General features: G+C 40.8%; 1 long non-coding RNA gene across 1 annotated transcript; it reads right to left on the bottom strand.

The window, feature by feature from the left end:
* Window positions 1-8187: 8187 nt before the first annotated feature.
* Window positions 8188-9918, bottom strand: LOC145795290 (uncharacterized). The gene is made up of 2 exons (XR_014335940.1): window positions 9001-9918; window positions 8188-8600 (listed from the first exon to the last, which is right to left on the bottom strand). It is a non-coding gene; the product is annotated as an uncharacterized LOC145795290 (long non-coding RNA).
* Between the last annotated feature and the right edge of the window lie 5826 nt (window positions 9919-15744).

Below are 15744 nucleotides of genomic sequence, written 5' to 3'. Positions count from 1 at the left end.
ACTGATGCCCATTTGAACCTTTCGGTGTGACTGCCCCGATGACATCTATGCCCCAGACTGAGAAAGGCCAAGGCGAAGTCATGTTGTAGAGTTTTGATGGCGGGATGTTCACGCGATTGGCATGGATTTGACATTTGTGGCATCGCCTAACAAAGTTGATGCAATCACTTTCCATGGTTAACCAGTAGTATCCTTGTCTAAGGATTTTTCTAGCTAGCATTATACCGTTCATATGGGCTCCACACTCTCCTCCATGGATGGCTTCCATGATACGTTTTGCCTCTTCTTCTTCTACACATAGCTTGTGCATTCCTAGATGCCCTCTTTTATATAACTTATCTCCACAAATGACAAACTGAGTGGCAAGACGCCATATCCCCCTTTTGTCTTTGGTGTTTGCCCCTTGTGGATATGTACCGCTTTCCAGAAAATTCCAAATATCAAAGTACCAAGGGTTTTCATCTTGAACTTCTTCCGTTACGGCTATCATTTCATATGCGGGGGTGTACCTTTGTTCTATAAGGATCGGACGCATCTTGACCCCGACCGGTATATCTATCATTGATGCTAAGGTTGCCAACGCATCAGCAAATCGGTTGTTCTCTCTTACCAAGTGCGTAAAAGTCAGTTTTTCGAACCTCGGGATCAACATGTCCAAGGTTTGATGGTAGACTTTCATTTTTTCCTCTTTAACTTTCCAATCTCCGTTGGCTTGAGAGACGACCAAGTTTGAGTCCCCAATCACATCCAACCTTATTGCCCCTAGTTCCAGGGCTACTTCCAATCCAGCAATGCATGCCTCATACTCTGCTTGGTTATTAGATACCCTGAATTGGAGTTTGAAAGCTAAGGGGATATGGGAATCATCCGGCGCTATGAGCAACACGCCTATTCCATAGCCAAATTGATTAGACGCTCCATCAAAGTACAACTTCCAAGTGTCTTCTTCTATCTGCATGACCTCTTCATCTGGGAATGAGTACTCCGTATCTTCTCCTCCTTCAATTGGGTGATCAGCCAAAAATTCCGCTACAGCCCTTCCTTTGACAGATTTGCGAGTGACATACTTAAGGTCAAATTCAGAAAGCAAGAGTAACCAACGAGCTAGCCTGCCGGTAAGAGCTGGTTTCTCAAAGAGATATTTGATGGGGTCTAATCTTGAAACCAGAATTACCGAGTGAGCTAACAAGTAGTGTCTCAACTTCTTGGTGGCCCAAACCAAAGCCAAGCAAGCCTTTTCCAAGGAAGTATAGCGGATCTCGTAGTCAAGCATCTTCTTACTCAAGTAGTAGATGGCTTTCTCCACTTTCTCATCTGACTCTTGCGCAAGCATACATCCCATGGTTGATTCAGTCACTGATAAATACAAAATTAGCGGTTTTCCTGGCTCGGGCGGTGATAACACAGGTGGATTCCGCAGATACTGCTTGACTTGCTCGAATGCAAACTGACATCGATTATTCCATTGGAACTTCTTCCCTTTCTTTAGGAGACCAAACAGTGGTTCACAAGTCAAGGTTAGCTTTGAAATAAACCTCCTTATGAATTGCACCTTTCCTAGAAAACCCCGCACCTCTTTTTCAGTCATTGGTGGCGGCATTTCTAAGATGGCCTTAATTTTAGATGGATCAACTTCGATTCCCCGTTGTGTGATCAGAAATCCTAACATCTTACCCGCAGTTACCCCAAAGGTGCATTTTTGTGGATTTAGCCTTAGCTTGTATTCCCTAATTCTCTCAAAGAATTTCTTCAATGCAGTGTAATGGCTTTCCCGATCTTTGGACTTGACAATCATGTCATCTACATACACCTCAACTTCCTTGTGGATCATATCATGCAAAAGAGTGGTAGCAGCTCTCTGGTAAGTAGCCCCGGCATTCTTCAAACCGAATGGCATAACCCTGTAGCAGTATGTCCCCCATGGTGTGGTAAATGCTGTCTTTTCTCTGTCCTCTGGAGCCATGAGGATTTGGTTATATCCTGAAAAACCATCCATGAATGACAGTAAAGCATGTCCTGCAGTGAAGTCTACCAATTCGTCGATATGTGGCAATGGGAAATCATCTTTTGGGCTAGCCTTATTCAAATCCCGGAAGTCAACACAAACTCGAATTCTGCCGTCTTTCTTCGGAACTGGCACAATATTGGCTAACCAAGTAGGATATTCTGATACTAGCAAAAAACCAGCATTGATTTGCTTAGTAACCTCTTCTTTAATTTTTAAGGCCCAATCAGGACGAATTCTGCGAAGCTTCTGTTTGACAAGTCGGGCCCCAGGGTCGAGAGGGATCCTATGCTGTACAATCTCAGGGTCAATTCCTGGCATGTCTTCGTAGGACCATGCAAAAACATCTTTGAATTCTGTTAATAAAGCAACTAATTGTTCACGTTCCTCTGAAGACAATGTAGAACCAATTTGAATCAAGCGAGGATCTTTTTCAGTACTCACATTTACAGAAACAATTTCATCCACTAATGGCTTAGCACGCCTTTCTTCCTCCCAGTCGATTAAATCTTTCAAAGCCCGAGGGATTTCTTCCTCTTCGTTTTCATCAAAATTTTGAAAATTTTGGTCAATATTATGAACTATGGGCACAGAAAAGTAAGCGGAAATCACATCTTCATTCAAAGCCTCGGGCTCACAAGTTGCAACAGACTCAAAAGAGAAAGAAAAAGAAGACTCAGACATTTTAGACAAACTTAAATCTGCTTCTACCCCCACAGGCCCACCAAACTCAGACTCAACAGCCAATTCAGAACTCTCAATACAACTTTTTTCAAAATGCCAATTTATTTGTGAGCCATTCACCGCATCCATGATGAAGCTTGAACAGTCAGCAGGTACCTCTTCCCCGATCACGGCAATGGTCATATCCCCCAAATTCATCGGTTCAGCGTTAGTATGTGATTCTATCAGTAAGTCAGCCAGTGTTAGACCCAGAACTTCCTCTGTGCTGCTTTCGGAGCTGACCTCTCTATCTTGTCTGATGTCGATACTACGATCTACCCCCTCCTCATCACTGTCAGAAAGCTGATGATCGAAGAAGATCTCAAACCCAGGGTATCTCTTTTTCTCCACTTGATCAATCCAGGGCTCAGGGAAACCACAGAAAGGGAAGTCTTCTCCTTGGCGGACAAAGCGTCCGTTCAAGGTCCCACGAATTGGCTTATGAACTAACTCAAACTGCTGCCCGGTTCTCTTGGCCTTGATCCTCTCCCTGATCTCTTCAGTTTTCCTTTTCCAGTCATCAACTGTGGGTGCATACCCCAGTCCGAATGCATGTGGGTTATGAGGTACTTCACTGGCTGTAGTAATACTTTTCCTGCCACTTTGTCCCAATCCCATCCCTGGAATGTGACCTAGTTTACTCATGAAATAGATTGATTGGGCACTGACGTATACACCTTCATCTTCTGCCATGAGCGTTTGAACTAGCTGGGCCTCTGCCAATGTAAAACCTGATAGGAATACATCTTCTTCCCCATGCTGTATTTCTAGCAGTGGTGTTGTGACTTCTGGGGGAGGATGAATGGATGAATTTCCGAAGACAGTGGCAATTCCTCCGCCGTATGGGTACTTTACCAATTGATGTAATGTGGATGATACAGCTTTTATCTGATGAAGCCAGGGCCTTCCCAATAGCAAGTTGAATGTTGCGGGAACATCCATGACATGAAATTCAGCTTCGTGCTCAGATGGACCCACTGCTATTTGTACTTTGATTGTCCCCATCACTTCCCGACTAGTATTATCATAGGCCCGGATCAATTGAGTAGTGGGCGTGAAATCTGCCGGCTTTAGCCCGATTGCATAAGCAGTGCGTGTAGGGCAAACATTGATGGCTGATCCGGTGTCAATCAGAACAATCGGTATCCATTTCTTTCTGCATTCCAGTGATACGTACAGAGGCTTATTATGTCCTGATCCTTCTTGTGGCAACTCTTTGTCAGCAAAAGTTATTGCTGGGATTGTTTCTCTCGGGGTGATTAATGACACTAATTGCTCAGGAGTGGTGTCAATTGACAGCTTAGCCTTGCTCAACATTGACAACATTGCCTGTCGATGTTCTCGAGAAGCCATGAGAAGACCCCAAATAGAAATGTTTGCTTGGATCTTTTTCAGTTGTTTTAGAACCAGGTCTTCTTCTACCTCTTTTCCTTTTTCTTTCTCTTTCTCTTTCTCTACCTCTTTATCTTTGCCAGAGGGTTCTCCTTGGTCTAGATGTGGAGGCTTGAAGTAGCGCCCACTCCTAGTCAAATGATCAATTTCGTCTGCATACCAAGTCTCATCCGGCACATGGTTTACCCATTCATCATCAGTATGGGCCAGTTGTAGGTCATTATCATCCCACCATTCGCCTTCGTTGACTGAAAGGCAATTATCTAGCGCTGCTTGAATCATTCCAACAGTATGCTCTAGCTGGCTTTCTGGTTCTTCTTCTCTTCCTTTGGACCTCTTTCCTTTGCCACATTTAACAGGTTTCCCGAAATCAAGTCTTTTTCTTTCAGTTTCCTCAGCAGAAGTTTCATCATTGCTTGACCAACTATGACTGTAATTCTCCGGTTCCCACCATGCCCTCTGCACATTCTCAAGATCTAATTCTTCGAAGAAATGAAGATTAGCCAAGTCCTCCTCTGGGTCGGCCAAATCATCCAACCCCTTTTCAAGTACATCATCTCTGACAACATTGATAGAAAATGAGTCAGGCAGATCAACCTCAAGCTTTAGTTTACCATCGGGAATAATATACCGGCTAGGATCATACTTTTTCTCTGATAGTTTGCCAGCCTCAAGCATAGGTACTACCACCATAGGGTTTTGGGGTTTTGGCTGGGTTGGAGGTGCATCCATCATGCATAACTCAATGCCTTCAGGAATATATACCTCAGGTTTTGGTAAATGAGTAGGTGTGATATAGATACTGGGGTTGAAGGTGGATGAAAGTGTATGGATGAGGTTAAGATGAGGAGGTGATGGAACTCTGTCATGGGGTGGCAACGGGTTGGTAGTGATGTTGGGTTTTGGCGGTTGTGGGGGAGCTATGACTTTATTGTCTATGAGATCTTGGATCTTATGTTGGAGACGAAAGCAACGATCCGTGTCATGTCCTGGTTGTTGGTGGAAAGCACAGTGTTTGGTAGGGTCATGTTTGGCTGGGAGAGGTTCGGGAAGAGGTCGGGGGTCCAAAGGTGTCAAGTACCCTCTTTTTATCAAGATGTTCATTGCTTTAGAGAGTGACATATAGAGAGGAGTGAATGTTCTACTTGGAGCTCGGGTTGTGTTTTGCAGGCCAACATGAGCAAAGGGATCGGCTATTTTAGTGGTGGTGGCAACCAAGTTGATTTCAGAGGGTTTCACAGCTGTGCTACCACTGGTGGTAGTATTGGAACTGCGACCAAAAGGTTTCCGAACAGGTTCCTTATCATCAATAATTCCCTGTTTGATGGCATCCTCTATCTGAACCCCTATCTCTTTTAAGTCATTAAAAGTGAAGAGCGGGAGGACTATCATTTTTTGTAACATCTTTCCATGTAGATTTCTGACTATCATACGAATTTGGTCCTTTTCAAGTGGTCTGTTGGTCATCATTGCTGCTTTTGCCCTCCATCTGGTGATAAAGGTCATGAAACTTTCATTGGGCTCTTGACGGGTGGCTTCTAATTCCCGAGTAGTCACTTCAATCTGGGTGTTATAAGCATACTGGGTGATAAAGGCCCCGGCTAACTCTTCCCAACTTTGTTTTACCGAGTCCTCTAACTTGGCGTACCAGATGGCAGCCACTCCTGACAAAGTTCGTCCGAATAAAGAGAGCTTTTGCGGACGAGTCAAACCCATAGGCTTTAAGACATCAGAGAATAGGCGAATGTGCACCATTGGGTCACCGGAGCCATCAAACCTATCAATGTGTGGCATTTTAAACCGTTCTGGCAACTTCACAGCTGTCTCAGTGTACCCGTCTTCGATGTCCGGGATTGAATTGACTCCTTGTGCCTTTTTGAAAAGTTTTTCCAACTTGGCCAGCTTCAACATAGTTGAGTCAGACTCAGGTGCTTCAGAGGGATGGAGCCCTCCCACTGGTTGTGGAAGAGGAAATGATCCTCCTGAAGTTTGTGCAGGAACCCTCAGATCTTCTGGTGAATTAGGTTCAGGAAACTCGTCAACCGGTGGAGGTGGAGGCGGAACTGGCTGAGTCACCGGAGGTGGTTGAGTAATGGATGCCCCAGATGAGCGTTGCAGTTCAGCAAGAGTATTGCCTTGAGCAGCAAGAGTAGTGCCTTGGGCAGAAACCGTAGTGGCAACAATATCCATGCTCCGTTGAAGGCCCAGTAGTATGTCTGCTATATTTTCTGGAATTTGAGCCATCACTGATTCTGGTGAGTTAAGTGGTGATGATCTAGCAGGTGAAGAAGGGGTATTCTGGACAGTTGATGAAGCTTTTGCTTTTCTTCGTGTAACCGGTGGCAAAGAAACTGACACTGGCTGACCCTGAACCAAATCTGTACTTTTGCAAAGTCTACCAACGCGGGTCCACAGAACTTGGGGGATATTAGACCTTTCGGAAGCTATAGTGCTCGACTACCTTGTTGAAACAAAATGGGACTCCCAATCAGAATTTCATCAGCATCCCAGCTCAACTGATTACTGCTAACTCATGTTGAAAAAAAATTGAACTCAACCACACAAGCTGAAATGACTGAACCACTCATCTGAATCTAAGAATCCCCATACATTGCGCATAACACATAGCATGAAAGAGAACGAACACCCCTATGGGGGCTAGGGTTACCCTGTCCTAACTTTGAAATGATCTAGGGTTTCACTATTCAAACAAGCGGCATCATACATCCTAAAAATGGGAGAGCATCCTGTCCTAATTTTGGAAGGTACTAGAGCTCATTATATGTACAAGGTTGGCTCTACTTTACGGGTTGAAGCCAAGGTGACGTTACCAAAGAGTCCTTTGGGTCATAACCAATAAAGATCCCAGGAAATCAGAAGAGTCAAATAGCCTCTCTTCGGAGTCTGAGAACCTTAGATAGCAAAGCTAGATAGCAGGGCTACATAGCAAAGCTACCCTTTTGACAAATCTCAAAAGGTTACAACACAAGGCCTCTAAAGTATCGTAAAAATAGGTATAGTGTCACAAAAAGCTTACCTGTGCTCCCACCAGTATCTGGGCAACACAAGGACTTGAAGTGCACCAATGAATGCAATGCAATGAACATATAATTGAAAATAAAGGTCATATCATGGAGTTCGATTCAAGGTTTCATAAAATCCCCAGCAGAGTCGCCAGAAACTGTAACATGCCCGGGGGGTACCCGCGCGCGTTAAACAGTTCGGACCCCCGAGATCTCTTTGATCTATTTTCACGAGTGCAATGTGAAACATAGATGAGAGTCCAGATTTGGCAACTTTTATTGAAAATCCATTTTATTGCAATTTTGTCAAAAATGGACTGCGTCATCAGATCTCAGAGTCGCCACCTAATATTTATTTTGGGAAAATTAGGAAACCCATAACTCGTGCCAAGGCCACTGTTCGTCGTAACCAAGGATGCTTGGCTCGGAACCTTAGGTATGAGAGGGGAAGGTCAATAATGAGCACCCCCGCCCACCCGATCAAAGATCGGCCTTTACTAACCATGATATGAATTTTATTTTATTTATATGTTCATGTTCTGATTAGTTAATAAATCCTAAAATTTACTATGTGAAGCATACAAGTATAGACTATGCCATTCATTTTGGAGTAATTTGATATCATGCATTTTGAAAGAGTTTTGACGATGTACAACCCAAATAAATTGAGTTTACAAGCATGAAAAATCAACATCATTCCAAATTAAGCGACACAACCTCCATCCACTGGCATTCATAGAGTTATATCACATAAGCAACTAGCCTCATGGTAGAATGCTAGACATAGTAAGAAAAATACACACACACGGGATGCTAAAGCATAAAAACTCACATGTTTGACGTCCCACGAACAAGCTGCAAAACAAAGTTAGTAAAATATGCATGATCTTATATACAAAATCCTAATGCAATTCACTCATGAGATGCAACTAAAGATTCGGCTTCTAAAATATGATATGTGAATCATCTCAAGAACATGAGGTAGCGCACATAATCACATAGGAATTGATTAAATCCACAAATGCAAACTTAGCCGAATCAAGATGCATGAAACATGGATGCAAAGCATAACTATGATGAAAAATAAATATGATGTTTATGTACAAATAAAGAAAGCGAGTAAAAGAACGGGATAGAAAGAAGAGGGGCGGGGAATTATTACAACATTTAAAGAATAATTACAAACCAAATTAGAGAGGGATGAGGAGAATATTACAACAAAATAAAATCCTCACAATACACTCAAAATAAAATAAATAAATAAAATAAAAGCTTCATGTTCTTTAGAACCGCCGGCGGAAATTGGTCAATATTGGGAGATTACGCCATCTTGTTCGGAAGAAGCTAACCGACCGGCCAAATAGGCCGGCCGGCGAACTAGGCCAAGCAAAACCTGTCTTGTTGCAAAACCAAGAAAAGGAACAAACAAAAAAATATGTAGGTGGCTCAACTAACCACTACCGGTTAGATTAAAAAAGAAAAGATAAATAAAATAAAATAAAAGTGCAAACTCACAATATAAGCCTAAAGCAATAAAACAAATATAAGATACAACATGCAAGATTATAACGGAACTAATATGAGACTAATACACGAAAAAAAAATGAAAATAAATATGAGGTAAAACATGCAAGATTACAACAAAACTAATATGAAATTAAAGTATGCGAATAAAAATAAATAAATAAATAATTATGAGCGAAACAAACCACTAGGATTATAACAACACACTATGAAATATAAAGTAAGAAAATAAATATGAGATAAACAAACTACTTGGATTATAACAAAACACAATGAAATAAGAAGCAAGAATATAAATATAAAATATAAGAAAATGAAAGATTAAAAATTCACCTTCCAAAGAAAGATTGAACTTCTTGATTTCCAAACTTCCTCTTGATCACCCTCAAGTGTAGGAAGTGTGTTCTCAAATCCTCAATTCGAAATTATGGAGTTTATGGAGTTTGTGGTATGGAAAGTGGCTAACTCTCAAGTTTTTCTCACTTTCAATCACTAAACATTCTTCCTTATGATCGAGGCGATTGATCTTTGGCTATATCAGAATTTTTGGAGTGATTTTGGTGTATGGAAATGAGGAATTTCAGTAGCTATGGAAGGTATGGGGTGTATATGGAAGATAGAAATATTTTTGGCTAAACAACTCAAATTTTCTCTCTTTTTTTCACTCTTTTCTCACTCCTTTCTCTTCAATTTCGTGGTCCTCCTCCTCTCTTACAATATGATCATTCTATATAGGCAATGAGGGAGAGTAAAGGTCAAAAAGAAGGTGGGAGACAAGAATGTGATAGGAGGGCAAATTTTCAAGGTGGTTGCATGGGATACTCCTTTATGGATGCAAACAAAATATCTTTTTGACTATGGAGGATGATTAGGTATAATGGAGGATGAGTGGATGCACTTGAATGGCTCAAAAAATGGGTAAATGGGTTGTCCCAACCGAACCAAAACCAAGAAAAATGGGCTATTGTTGTTTTGGGTCGAATCAACAAAATCTGCTTTTAAGCCCAACTTCAAATGGGCATATCTCCCCCATATGGACTTGGTCTAAGGTGGTTCTTGGGTCCAAATTGAAGCCCCAGAAGTCTACTTTCCAATGGTGGTGGCCTCACATTTAAATTCCAAGTGTACAAAGAGATATGCCTAATTTAGTGAAGGCTGTCTCGGGCTGGATCAACAAAATCTGCTCTTAAGCTCAACTTCAAATGGGCATATCTCCCTTATTTGGACTTGGTCTAAGGTGGTTCTTGGGTCTAAATTGAAGCCTTCTAATGGTGATAGCCTCACATTTAAATTCTAAGTGTACAAACAGAAATGCCTAATTTAGTGAAGACTGCTCATTTCCTTCTTAATGATTTGATACTCATCCTTTTCCTAAACCAGCTTTCTTTCATCCCCTCCTATTTCCTTCAACTCCAAATCTATAAAGAAGATATTTTTAAATATTTTTCAAAAATTTCACCTCCCTTCCATTTATTTCCACTTTGTCCTTACTCGGTTTACTGAAAAGTGCAATATTTTAATCGAAATGGAAGCCTCGGGACAGCGTAGAAACATTTAAAAAAAACATATTTTGAAAAGAGGGTTTTAAGGTCTAAAATAGTTTGGCCAAAAAAATGGGTGAAGGTTGGGATTAAAACTTAAATTCCATCTTTCTTTCTGAGAATTTTGTGAGAAACACATTCTAATTGTCATCATCGGGTAATCAAAAGAAAGCGCCCGAGTCTTAGGGCCGGTCAAAATGGGGTGTCTACACATTGCTGCCTTCGGGTACCACGGCGTCGAGGGTAGTTTAGAAGGATTGGTAAGTTCTTTATATTTTCCAAAACAACATTTGCTTAAGTTTGTGTATGTTTGTTATTTGGCATTGATGGTTATGTAACACAGCTACCATTACATTACAGGTTCGTAGAGTTGCGAGGGCATATCACATGGCAGACGCTGCCCATATTACACGCAATGGTAGAGAGGGATTGGATGCCATTGCCGAGATACGGGAGTTATAGTACGATGGTTTGCAACAGGCACACTGACGTGACCGACTAGATTTCGGCCACTTTGGCGAGGATCCTTATATGGGGGTAGATATTGCAGTGACATCAATGCCACACCCGAATATGCCATCTATTGAGCCATCGACATCAATGCCATCGACATCAATGCCTCCACCGCATCCTACCGCACGTCATGCACATTAATCGGACTATTTTGATATGGAACACTTTGATGAGGGGCCTTCCATGGGCCTGTCCCCTCATGGTCCATCTACAGCAATGCATACACCGCAGACTTCCCCACCTGAATGTACCAATTACATATCCCAGTTTGCCTCTGAGGTAGATCCTCTAATGTCTGAACATACTTCCACACACCATGGCCATATATTGGACCCCTCCTGGTCACCACCCCCATATAGGACAACGGTTGGTACCCCGGTGACTCCTTTAGCACCACTGTCTACTACATGTCTGTCTACTATGATTCCCTTTGCGTCGACATTGACCGCACCCGACCCTTTCACAGTACCATCATCTCCTACCCCACCATCATCTCCTACACCACATATAACCCTCACCTACCATGTTGATCCACTCATTACCTATGATTTCCACATTGACGGGGAGGAGGAGGGCCAGGTCCATGCACCTACCAGAGGGACAGGTAGGGGTAGAGGTTATGAAGGCCGTCGTGGTGTAAGTAGAGGCCGAGGGCGAGGGTGACGCCAAGCAATAGACCATGACAATAATGCAGCGGATGATAGAGTTTCATAGCTTAGTGTCGTATGTGAAGGTGTGCCGGAGGTGGTATCAAATGATTGTACTGCAGCCATTGGTGATGTGCAGCCAGCTTCTACAGAAGCGGGCGAGGGAGTCGTACGTGCAGCAGCGCAAGATATACAGAGAGTATATAGTAAGAGACCCAGGAGACAAACCCATGGAAGGGGTTGTGGAACAGGAGGAAAATTAGGACATTAGGAACAACCAACATTCGTAAGTATATTCAAACATTACCTTCAGGTAGTGTTTTCACTTGGATTAGTCTACATTGTTTAAGTTGTGGCTTATTATATAGTTCTGGCTTTTGGCTTATCTTATCTTGTAATTGTGGCTTATTTTATAAGATTCTAGATGCTGATGCTGCTGCTATTTTTGTTACTATTTTGAAGGAATGGGTAGCTGCTTGCTGTGTTACTGGTTGCTTGCTGTTTCTTCATTCTGGTTGCTGTTGGCTGTGTGTTGCTACTGCTGGCTTGGATCAGTGAGCTGATAATTGGGTATGAATTTTATGGTCTTTTGCAGTGTGCATGATGCACATACTTATGCATTGAACATTTTTACTCAGAGCTAATGTTGCCGAACCCTTGTTTTTTGAAGCTTGGAACTGGGTTGCGCATCATGATGGCAAAAAGAAATCTATCCCTAGTCACAACATTTGCCTTCCTTTCATGTGGATACCTTTGTAGCTCCTACCAAGAGGCTGTCTGTTGTATATTAGTAATAATTTTTTGCCCTTTATATACTTTTGTGCCATATGGAACAAAGTGTGTCATTTTTACCTACCAAGTATTCATTTTTTTTTGTTTTTGTTTTTGCGCAGGTTAAATCTATTGTTTTGCGTACGCTAAATCGAGCCAGGTTAAATGTGGCTATAGATTCCTTCCTTAAGACAGGTTAGGACAAGTGCCCCATTCACTTGTGCTGATGGGGTTCTGTTGTTTGATCATCTCACTTAATCATCAAGTCCCATATGCACATAAAATGAAGGCCCTTTTCTGATATCCTGTGGCTTCATTGTGTTGTGTATTTATTTTGCAGGGAGAGTTCCAACACTGGAGGAGGGAAATAGGATGGAAAAAATATTCAGTTTTCCCTGGTCAAAAGAGAGGCCTGTTGTTCTCGGTATGCAACATGTATATAACAGCACCTGATGCACATTTTTTGGCGACTAAAATTCAAATTTGTCGGCGTTGGTTCAAGATACCGATACTAAATTTTTTTTGTCAATAAATATTACTTATTGGCAACTAAATTTAAATTTAATCGCCAAATAGTACTTTTGGCGACTAATATTTTCGTCGATGTTCAATAATTTAACTGGTCTTTTACTATTAATACCATTTTCTCAATTCCAACAGATCGACTTGAGAAGCCATTCACTGACTTACATTGGATGCATAAAGAAAGGACCTGTGATAACTGACTCTAAACTGAAGTGGTAGATAGGAAAACTTTTACCCCTCCCTCTCCTTTAAATATATATTTTTGTGTTTTTTTTGTTTATGCAATAATGTATATATTTGATAAAGTGTGTATAACTATTCGCAACCTAATTTTTGAGTTTGGTGTTGTATTGCAAATATTTGCAGGTATGAGAAATCAGGACATTTGATTGGTAGTAAATACGTCTTGCATGCTTATGGTACTACTTGACACGAAGCTAACTATCCTAATTTTTGGTGCTGCATTTTACGCAATTGGTAGTTAAGTTTTCTTTTCAACTATGATTCTCTTTGTTTTACTGTATTCTGATCCATTTTTTCTTTGATAACATTGCTTAACAGTCATACAATAGCTGTTGCTGCTGGTAATAATGGGATTCCTGTTAGAGTGCATGGATATGAATTTGGGAAAGCGAGTGGAATGGCTCCCCTTGCTAGGTGAGGATAAAGATCTGAACTAACTTTTCATTACCCTTTTCCCCAATGCTAGTTTCAATAGCAAATCCTTTTGTTCATGTGTTCAGAATTGCTGTGTACAAGGCACTATACAGGCTTTTTGGAGGGTATGTTGCTGATGTGGTTGCTGCTATTGAGCAGGTAAACGGATATGTGGATACTGAGTTCAGAAATAGGAGATGCTAATACTAGACTTTTATTTTTCTAAATGATTTTCTTCACATGGGTAACTATTGATTTTTGCGTGCTAGGGGACTCTAAACCTTTGTAGCACAAGTCCGTACGTGCTAGGGGACTTTAAATCTTTGTAGCACAAGTCCGTACGTGGTAGGGGATTCTAAACCTTTGTAGCACAAGTCCTTACATGCTAGAGGACTCTAAGCTTTTGTAGCACCTTTGTTTAATGTCATCCCTTGTATTATATTGATGCTAGTAAGCATCCCTTGAAGATTTGAAAGACTTGATTGATGGACTTGGTTCATCCCTTGATTTTGTATAGTATGCTATGTACTGTTTAGAGAAGAGATCTTGAATGTCATTCATGTAAAAACCTGTATTACTGGTATCATTCACTGAGTATCCAAGCTCACCCGCTCTTATATATATGTAGGTGATGAGCAAGAAGGCGACGACGCCTAGATGATTATTTGCAACTTGTTTTGGATTCGCATTTTTGTAGCATCTTGAAGATCATGCTTCTTGGCTTGTAGTTACTTCTTTTGTTTATGTCGGCTTGAGAAGCCTTTTGATCAAGATGTATTTTGTACCTTATTTCATTGTATCCAAGTTGTAAGCTATATTAAGACGTATGTCATTTCATTTGATCTATGCACAGCTCTTGTGGACTATTTAGTTCTAAATTTATTGCTTCCGCACATGTAAGCCCCATATGTATACTCTAATTGTGTGTGAACCCTTGCAGGTTGGCCTTTGGTAATCTCGGATTACTGGCCATCACGGCATCATTCCACTAGAGGCGGAATGGGGTCGTGACATGGAACTTGTTGCAGTTGTGTTTGCATTAAAGATATGGCGTCACTACCTATATGGAGCTAAATATGAAGTGTACATCGATTTTAAAAGCCTGATGTACTTTTTCACATAGAAGGAATTGAATATGCGACAGAGACGATGGCTTGAACTGATTAAGGACTATGATTTACAAATTCACTATCATCCGAGCAAGGCCAACACAGTGGCTGATGCATTCAATAGAAAGAATATGGGGAATCTAGTCTGTTTGCTCACAGATCGGAGAGAGTTACTGCAAGAATTTGAAAAGCTAAAGATTGAACTGGTGCCTTTTGAACAAAATAGCTTGATAGCCACAATGCTCGCTCAACTAGCGATTATTGAAGAAATCAAATAGAAGCACGTGAATGATGAGTTTTTGAAAAAGATTTATGATGAGTTTTTGAAAAAGATTTGTGATGAGTTTGAAACAAAGCCTAAATTGGGGTTCACAATTGAAAATTCAGTGTTGAAATTTAAAGGGAGATTATGTGTTCCTAATGACACAGATTTGAAAATAAGGATTTTGGAGGAGGTTCACAAGTTATTATTTTCTATGCATCCCGGAAATACCAAGATGTACCAAGATTTAAAGTTTGTGTATTGAAGGCCCAACATGAAAATAAAGATTACTGACTTCAACTCCAAACGTCTACAGCGCCAACAAATGAAAGTAGAATATCAGAAACTGGCAGGTTTACTTCAATAGCAAAACTCTTGCATCAATTCGAAGAGAAGATCAAAAGCTTTCACGAGGAATTTGCGTTAAGGATGTGGTCATATTAGGCGGGGAATAATGTCACAACTTGGGAATTTTATCAAATATTTGAGTTACGAATTCGATTTTAGATTTATGTAAAATTTTGTAGAAATCCCTATAATTAGGTAGATAATTGTAGAATTTATTCATCATAAGGTGGTGGAAGGATGTAGATAGCTTTCATACTACTAGATCATTGAAATTTATACATATGTAGACTATTAATTAAAATATATAATAGGCAATCATTTGGTTATAAAATGGAAGAATTAGATAGTTTCCACACCATTGGATTGTTGATATTTGTATATATATCTAGACTATTAATTGAAGATTTGAAGGCCAAAGGCATCATTTGGCCAAACTAACAAAGCAATGGTAAACTCTCCGTACTTCCAATTCGAACTTTACTTCTTGTGAACTTGCTATTTTCAATTCAAACTCTCTCTACTTCCAACTCAAACTCTATACCATCCTGAAAGTCCATCAGGGTGCGTACCACATGCACACAAACCATGTAAGGCCATGGCCTCCCTGCCTAGTATATATATATATATATATATATGGGTTCATTTTCTGAGACATGAACTAGCTTATCTAATTTTCAATTTTGTGCTCACAAGACATACGGCTA

Source organism: Camellia sinensis, chromosome 1 (assembly GCF_055761805.1).
Source record: "Camellia sinensis isolate YWXY chromosome 1, ASM5576180v1, whole genome shotgun sequence".
In the NCBI taxonomy this organism is placed as follows: domain Eukaryota; kingdom Viridiplantae; phylum Streptophyta; class Magnoliopsida; order Ericales; family Theaceae; genus Camellia; species Camellia sinensis.
This window is presented reverse-complemented; position numbering and strand designations above follow the sequence as displayed.